Consider the following 8,880-nt stretch of genomic DNA (forward strand, 5'->3'; position numbering starts at 1 on the left):
ATATAACCATGTGGAAATATCAAAAATGTAGAGTAACTCCTTCCTTGTGAAAAAAAAACTCCTGAAAATCGCATAATTTTAGGCCTTCAGAAAATAGCGTATAAAAACAGGCTAAAAAATCAAAGACCAAAGGTTCGAGATGTCGTGACAGATTGTTTCAATCAATCGACAAAAAACTTACAGACTAACAATAAGCAGTATTTGCCAAAGTTTTGATTCAGTGCCAATTATAAAGCTGCAGTGATCCGAACGACCAAGAAACACGCGAAATATCATATTTCGATAAAAAGAGAAAGAAAATCAATCATACCGATCTCCGCCATGGTGAAAATCCTCTGCGTTGAAATCGACGCGTCACAGCTTTGCATTCAGACCGTAGATTCTGCGATTTGAAAAATCACCAAATTGCAGGGCTACGATCGTGGCTCCGTCTCCGTAAAATATGTCTCTCCATTACTGTGAAAAGAAGAGAAACAAAAATTTATTTGGATGCTTGAAATATTGGGAATTACGTGTATAGCAGTTTACAATCAAAGAATCGACAAGTAGGAAAACTGCCGGGGTGATGAATGAAAATAACCGATCGAATTGAACGAAGATTTGATCCTTGGGAAAAATTTCCCTGATTAAGTTCTCGATGTGTATTTATAAATAAGTCAGCTTCAAGCTTTGTAGGTATATCCCATGAATTCGATAAAGTATTGCCCACATATTATAGGTGAGCGGAATATTACCACGTCGCGGATAATGAGATGATATTGAAGACGATAAATCTTCGGAGACGTCCGGCTAAGGTGGAAAATAGCTTTGGAAATCCTTTACCGTGGATTTATTTATACATTTATCCCGAAGAAAATGTTTCCGCTTTTATTATCCGTATCGATTGGTTACTCGCGAGATTGAGGGAGCTACATCTATACATATACAATATATACCTATATATATTAAGCCTGAAATCCTGAAACGTCAAATCGTTTCGCAAAAATTCATAAGCTGGTTCAATTCACCGTATATTTTTAATTTTTGACCGTTTCCCTCTTTGGTTCGTGTATTCAGCTCTTCCTTTTTGAGTAATTGTTTTCATAAATCTGGGAGTGCCATGTTGAGCCGTTGCTTTACTTGTTTTACTTTCTTTTTTTTTCACCTTTTTTTCCACGGTTTTATTTAATCTTCCAGATAAAATTGCCTGGGTGTGTATGTAATACATATTGTATGGAACTTGAAGCAGAGCGGTTAACGCTTTCTGCACACCTAAGAACTTGCCAACACTGGTAATTGCACGTCTTCTTTTTTTTTGTTTTGTTTCCTAAGTTTTTTTTTTTTTTTATTTTCTACCTTTTTGCCAGACTCCCTCGCGTCTGCGGCAGATAGGCACGTATAAAAAGTACAAGCGTGTGGAAAATCCGCTTCTGCTCTCTTCCACCGTCTTGACGAACATCGAGGGATGGCAAACGCTTAATGGATAAACGATAATTTCCACCGTCACTATAAATTCTTTCCGTCCTGATTCCAACTCCAATTTGAATCAGCGCACGCGAACCTTCGTCGTTCCGGTCTCAATATCTCGCTATTATCCCTACCCCGTTATCTCTCTTTTTTTTTTCTTATTTGCTCCTCCTTTCCGACATCAAATCGAATATTTAACGTGTCAATATATATATGTATATATTACAATCTATCCCAGTATCGCCTGATATTAACCCGGTATCGATCGGTCTTCGAAATTTATTTCACGAGAGAAATGCTCGTAGATATAGACGCATGTTGTAATATATCACAAGACAGCGTCACGATCAGTCTCGTACTCGAATCGTCTTCATTGTCCGTTAGGCGAACCTGCCGGAGAAAAGAGGATTGAAAGTGATTGAGTTTTGTCAAAGAAAATGAACGCGGACTTACAAGTAGCTCTGAGAAAGTTTGAAATAAGTAATTGCCAAGTTTTTCTTATTCGGGTTCGCGGAACGAGCTGTCGAAATCAACGCCACGATACGCCGAACGGATTCCGAAGGGTCGCGGGGGTTTTTCTCGATAATTCGACTGTCCCCGGGATTTCTGGAAATAACGGAAAGTCCGTTTACCGAATTCCTTGGCGCAAAGCTCACCCTGAAAACTTCAAGTATGTATGAGATTGAAGAGCGTATCTAGGACGGCCACGGGAACGGCGGTCAGGTCAAGTATAAACTGAGAAAGTTTCGGTACCTGGATCTCCGAGGGTACGTAACGAGTCCTGGGGCCCTACAATCTCGGCGGCAACTACCCGTCCGAAACTCGCCACCGTAATTTCTGTCTTCCATCCGACCGTCGTCGCAGCTTCGCCCCGTAGAGAATTACAAAGCAACCCGCGCGCTTGCAGCCCAACCGACGACGCTCTAATTCCGAACTAAAACCTACGCGCGACCTTATAAGTAGAAGTTGAATATCGCGCGGGGTGCAAAAAAAAAAAAAAAAAAAAAAAAAATATCCCCCAAGCTTATCGGGATTTTGACTGTTTTTCTAAAAATATATAATCCACGCTTCTAATACCTTATACTCGTCCCATTTCTTATACGACTTTCGTCCAAGTTCAAGCCGCAATCGTGCCGGGGATTATTTCTGATGCGGGGATCAAGGAAAATCGGTAGCCGCGGAGTCGAATTAGCGACGAAACCGAAACTCGAGTCAAAGAAGTAGCAATTGTTTTGTGAAAAATAAAATGGAACAAAGATATTCAATATCAAAAACGACAGTGAAAAACCTCGAGCAGCTGGAAACGATTAGCTGAAGTAGCGAGAACGAGGATTGCGAAATAGTTTGGAGGAGTGAAACGTAATTGATCAATTACCGCTAGTCGAATAGTAAATGGTTTCTGGGTAATTGACAGGCATCTGCAAGGTGTGCGTGCAGTTATATTAAGTACCGTTTCTTGGGCTGCTTCGGGAGGATTTTCAACGAAGCTCCGAGGGGTCGAAAGCGATTTATATCCGTCTGCACGTCTTTTTACACTTTGGCAAAACACTATGTTAATATACTTGACAGCGTACAGTCAGCCTGGTATACTTACATAAATAAATATATGTATATGGATTGTGTCGTCTGCTACATCTCGATTTATTGTCAACTCAGACCTATAACGTTGGTTTATTACCGTGTCGAGGGAGGCGCGTTTCGCATGCGAAATCTTCACCAATCAACCTTCGAAATACTCTCTGATATTGGGAAGTTGGATTCTGATATTAAGACTCGAATAAAACTTCCACGAAATAAACTCGTGCATCGGGCGTGTGTAAAGAACGGATGAAGAAATTTCGAAAATGACTAGAATTAAGAAGTGAAGTTGCATAATTGTTTTTTTACCATAACGCCAAAAAATAGTCCACTTATTAATTACTATGAATTATTAATACTATCTTGCTCGTCAGTAAATTCGCCACTAACGGCCTGAAACTTTTTTTTCCTTCTCTTCTCTAATGTTCAATTTACTGTGTTCCGGTTCACACGTAAATGAATTACATCGTCTATTCAGTTAAATTACCACTGTTGCAGAATAAGGGGGAGGGGGTAGTGAAAAAAAAAGAAGAGAATTGAGAAGAGAGGAATAGACTGATGATTAAAAATTTACTACAGTAATTAAGGTCGTTGGTAAAGGGTCGATCGAACCGAAATTTATAGCTTCAGTTAATTTTCAAGCTCATTGCCCTTCTTGAATTTTTATTTTTCTTCCGTTTTTTAGACACAGAAAACTGAGCTCGTCGAACGTACAAGGATGAAAGAGAGAGACGTGAAAGAATCTCGCATAATTTCTCGAAATAATTAGTCTATAATTGATGTACCGTGTATCCGAGGTTCCTATATAGGCTGACAAAAAGCGGCAAAAAAGCTCGCTTCTTTCGACTCCGTTATCACTTAGAGCGTACTCGAGGAATGAAAAAACGGCATTTCAACTTCGCGATTTAGAAGGGCGAGGCGCAGTTGCCATAGTAAGCGTGCCCTATCTCGGAAAAATTCGGCGGCGACGTTTTCGCGTAACCCTAATCGACTCGAACCCTGCCTGCAATATTCACGTCCCTCTCGAAAGAATTGATCGATCGGTATCTACCCGGTAATACCCGGGGGTATAAGCCATCGCTTAGCATTGACCTTTGGATATTCTCCTCAAGGGGAAAGTATACATGCCGGGCGAGCGAAACCTCGCAAACGGTAATCGAGTATCCGCGAAAAACTTGATCAAAGCAATCGGCGAGATTAGGGCTAATCAGGTTACAGTGAATCCGAATTTCACTCACACCTTTCACCGACTTTTATGTTACACGTTTCTCTTGCCCGGCGCGGCGGCTTTTTTTCCTCCAAATTCAATTTTCAAAACAGGAGAGAAAAAATATCTTTGCTGCCGACGCGTTGACTCGTACAACTGTTTTTTGCTTTACTTTTCCTCCGTGTTTCCCAGAATGTTTGGTCAAGATTTCAACATTTCACAGACTGACCGACGGAAATATGCGATAGGAATTACGGGCAAAATAAACGAAATCGCATCTGTGAATTGAAATTAACGAAACAGAGGATCGATTGTACAATAATTACACATAGACCGAAAGTGACCCATATTTTTACGTCGTATGCGAAATAATAGCGGAATATAACGTAACGAAAAGATAATTTAGCAATTTGGTAAAGGTTCCTCTAAACCATCACGCGCAAATTTCGTCGAGTTAAAATTTGCGAATTCCTGTTAAATCCAGCGGCGCGTTTAACGGTGCGTAATAGACGTGAAATGGGAATTAGACGAGGGTAAATTTCAGCACGAAAAATTTAACAATATCATAGATTATTTCCGCGAGCCTGTATAATAATAATAGTAATAATAGCAATAATAACGCCGTTGTGAATGATTCGGGTGTACAAAGTGGGGACTGGGTCCCTCTTCGCAATTACGCATAAATACAGAACAATAATAAGAACGTGGTTCAATATTGCGCTGTAAATACACATATATAGGGTGAAGCGTTTAAGTTGGCAAACGCGAATAACTTGAAAATGAAGCATTTTCGAGAAACGTGTTTCAAAGCAAAGTTTCATCATCTCCGAAGCGGGATCTAATGGCTATAATTTTTTTCAGGTCAGTGGAGAAGTTCACGGACACGTGAAGGTAAACTTGGTTTTTTTTTTTTAAAGGAACATCCCCATTCCTTTGAAGGTTCGTATTTTATGTGAGAAAATACGCAATTTTTTTATTTGGTCCAATTGTTTGCGACTGATTGAGCATTCTAAAAATTTACGAATGCGTCAGAAGTAATTATCTTTTGGACAAACTGCTTCAAAAACATAATAAACAGAACGATTCACTTTGTTCAAGCGATAACCAGTGTAAAGTGGAAGCTTATCATTTCGAACATGTGTTAAGCTAATTGTTGCTTGAACAAAATGATGTGGAATCCTTCCGTTTATTACGTTTATCAAGTAGTTTGTGCGAAAGATATTTATTTGTGTAGTATTCGTAAATATTTAGAATGCCAGAACGAATAATCGGTTTAAACAAAAATCTAGTATATTCTCACATAAATGACGAATCTGTAAGAAAAGAAAACAGGGTTGTTCGTTTAAAAAAACTAAACTGACCTTCGTATAATCGTAAACTCCTCGACCAATCCGAAACAAAATTGAAGCCTCTGGATTTCGCTTTGAAGATGATGAATCTTTTGTCTGAAACATTTTTCTCGAAAATACTCAGTTTTGAAGTTATTCGCGTTTGCCAAGTTAAATACCTCAGCCTGTATACATATTACAGATTATTGGCTGGGGAAGTTAGTCACAAATAACTCGCGTCAATTTTCGGTAATTAACGAGGCATGCGTTTGTTCCCTAATATAATTACTTCGAACCTTGGCCATATTTTCATCGAGTAATTCTAAACCCGGGTCAACTGTCTCCGTATATAATCTAAACTATGCTTATTTGTCGTTAAATAGACGCAGCCGAGTCTCTCTCTCTCTCTCTCTCTCTTTATCTCTCCCTCTCTCCCTTTTCTCTGTAACATTCTTGTATCTGTCCAGCATTATTACGGGCATAATAAATTTCTATTCTACTCTATTCTATTCTCTCTCTCTCTCTCTTCTCTCCTCTCTATCGCAGAGTCGTAGATGCGGACGAGAAACCGAGGAAACCAAACCGACTGAACGCTGCGACGTCGAGACGACGGTGGCCAATTTCAGCTGAATATCAAGCCGATGTTTGGGGGAAATTCCGCTTCATGCCCGCGTATTATTCGGTCTATAGTCTGCGCCTACCCCGTCCGTTTAATTATTCAACGAGGTCCTCGATTTCCAGTCCCTAATTGCCAAGACGTCGGAGCCGTCGTGTCGCCGTGCGCAACTTGGCCGTTTCGCCACGGGGTGGAAAATTGCGCGTTCAAAAATTATGCCGGGCAGAATTCTGCGTCTCGTCAAGATTTTAACACAATTTCATCAGTCCTCTGAATTACATATATATACGTATATATGTATAAATTTTCAGAAACAATTTTGCAATTTTACACCGATTTCGAAACGATTCACGTCGTACGACCCTTTTTAATTAAGAATCTATTACAGATTCGTCACGATTAATCCGAGGAAATATTTGACCAAAATATATTCCTGAAAGCTTTGTTCGTAATTACGATCACGGTGACACCACTCGTTTCGTAAACAGTTAATTATTTGTTCTACCCACAATTAATGTTCCGGCACAAACTGATCGGGGTTGTTGATTTTCGGGAAGAGGATTAGGGGTAGACTCTGATCGTGTTGAGAATGTGTATACATGTACACGTACGTAATACAGGGAACGGATTTTTCCCGGAAATCAGGGGTGGGAAAAAAAAAAAAAAAAAAAAAAAAAACACCCGAATATTACACTTGACGGTGGAATACGGGAATGAAAAATTTACAAAATCACACCGCGATTCCCGCAACGATCTTAATACCAGTAGTTCTGACGCCGTACGGTTAGCGAAGAGACAGAGAAATAGAATGAGAAAGAGGGAGAACAAATGAATTTCGCAACGACGGGTTATTTTCCCACCGATTGACGCGAACGAAGAGAAATAAAAAAGATGGGGGTGTAGGAGAAAAAAAAAAAAAAAAAAAAAACAAAGAAGGAAAAGAAAATGCCGTCTAAGAAAAGCCGAATACCATTTTTGGACAAAGGAACGAACGAGGCTGAGCAAGTGATCCGAAAATTTACAAATCGTGGTACATTCGTCAAAACTGTGCCAGGATGGAAGATCGGCGCTTGAAACTTACGGCATCGATTTGCTCCGGCACATGACTCGATCTCCGTAAGCCTTCCGCCGACACTTTTCCTCTCAATAAAATTGGATCGGGTATATTTATATGATTATTCGATATTTGTCAATTTCAAAGCCCGCCCGAGTCGATCCGCGCCCTCAAATGACAGCGAAGAGTGATGAACGAGGGAGCGTAAGAAGAAGCCAGAAATTTTCAATAACAACGAATATACGATCGAGTATTGCCGCGAATAATGGATTACCGGCTAATTCACTCCTCCTTTTTCACCACAAAAAATAAAGGAGAGAAATAAATTCCCCGCTAATCTATTTGCCAGCCAAAGGGTTGTACGCGAAAATGTCGAATCAACGTTTAACGGTTGCGCGTAAAATCGATCGCATCTGCGCAGAGCTCTCTCCGTTCGACCATTCGGTAAAAAAGTAGGTATGCATATACGCGTAAAATATTTATCAGCGTTGTAAAAGGCGCGTCTGAGCCTATCGTGAAAAAACCTACCCCGGAATCGTAAGCGTATACATTATACATGTATCTACACATATCTGTATATATCGCAACCCTTAACCCGCGTCCAGGCGACCCGGTGAACTTTGGTCAACGTTCCAGAGGTTGGAGGGGTCAACGAAATTTTTGTCGGCCTAAAGCGGGGAAAGATCGGTCTCTCAGATTCAAAATCCCCTGCGAAGATTGAAAAAAGTTTATGTCGAGGAAACGACAAAACGATGATGCATATATACCGTTGTAAAAAATTCGTAAGCTGGATTCGCGTACACAGTTTATCAAACCTGCACGATTCGAATGACGAGACGAAAAAAAAAAAAAAAATTATGCTATCGGTAAACTAACGGAATATTCCATTACTTTCATTCAATCTCAAAGAATAAGAAAACGAAGTAAAAGGAGCAGCGAAAGAATAACATTTTCCAACCCAACCAATCACTTATAATACAATTTGTTCGCGAGCTGGTAAAGTTGGCATAAAATAGTTACCAGCCACTCGTAAAAGAGACTCCGAAGTATATTTCGAAAACGTTAATCGCGCCGCGTGTGTTTATAAATAACGCAGAAAAATAAGTACATAAAAAAAGAAAAAACAAAGGGCATTACAGCCACCTAATTTATACTCCGTCAATAACGAGATAAATTACAGTCGAAAACAGTTTCACTCACCTCGAGCATCGTGCGAATGTCACGAATGTTTTGATGACCTCTTCAGTCTCTCGCCCAACTAACTCACGGCGTCACTTGCACGAATTCACCGACGGTTTCACCGCTGAACTGCAATTTAATTTACACACCACCAGCAGAGAGACGTGTCCGTTACGAATAGCGCACAGCCGGTAATAATTAACAATTGTCAGATGCAACTCACTCGAATTATAAATCAGGGAAAATTCCGAGAGCTTCCTTTGAACCGGTAAGCATTTCGTGCGCGACGCGATCGGATCAAGACTGCCGAATGAAGATGAGGGGGGTGGTCCGATGTTTACCTGGCGGGATTAACGCCGATGTTTACACGGATTTGAGGTATACGAGCCCCGGACGTTATGACCCGTCGTGCCTCTGTGTATGTGTAGGTTTTTTTCGTACGTGTAGGTGTGTAGGACTCGCACACCGCTAT

The 8,880-nt window shown here is 40.4% G+C and overlaps 1 protein-coding gene across 1 annotated transcript in view; it reads right to left on the reverse strand.

Moving 5' to 3' along the window:
• LOC124185893 (achaete-scute complex protein T8-like) overlaps window positions 1-8,698 on the reverse strand; it is a 130,794-nt gene extending 122,096 nt beyond the window's left edge. Inside the window, exons 1-3 of the mRNA XM_046577140.1 lie at window positions 8,632-8,698; window positions 8,430-8,537; window positions 311-456 (exon numbers count right to left, since the gene is read on the reverse strand). The gene's annotated coding sequence lies outside the window, so the exon portion shown is untranslated. The remainder of the gene's footprint in view (window positions 1-310; window positions 457-8,429; window positions 8,538-8,631) is intronic.
• Window positions 8,699-8,880: the final 182 nt, after the last annotated feature.

The sequence above is a fragment of the Neodiprion fabricii genome, chromosome 6 (genome assembly GCF_021155785.1).
Source record: "Neodiprion fabricii isolate iyNeoFabr1 chromosome 6, iyNeoFabr1.1, whole genome shotgun sequence".
NCBI lineage: Eukaryota > Metazoa > Arthropoda > Insecta > Hymenoptera > Diprionidae > Neodiprion > Neodiprion fabricii.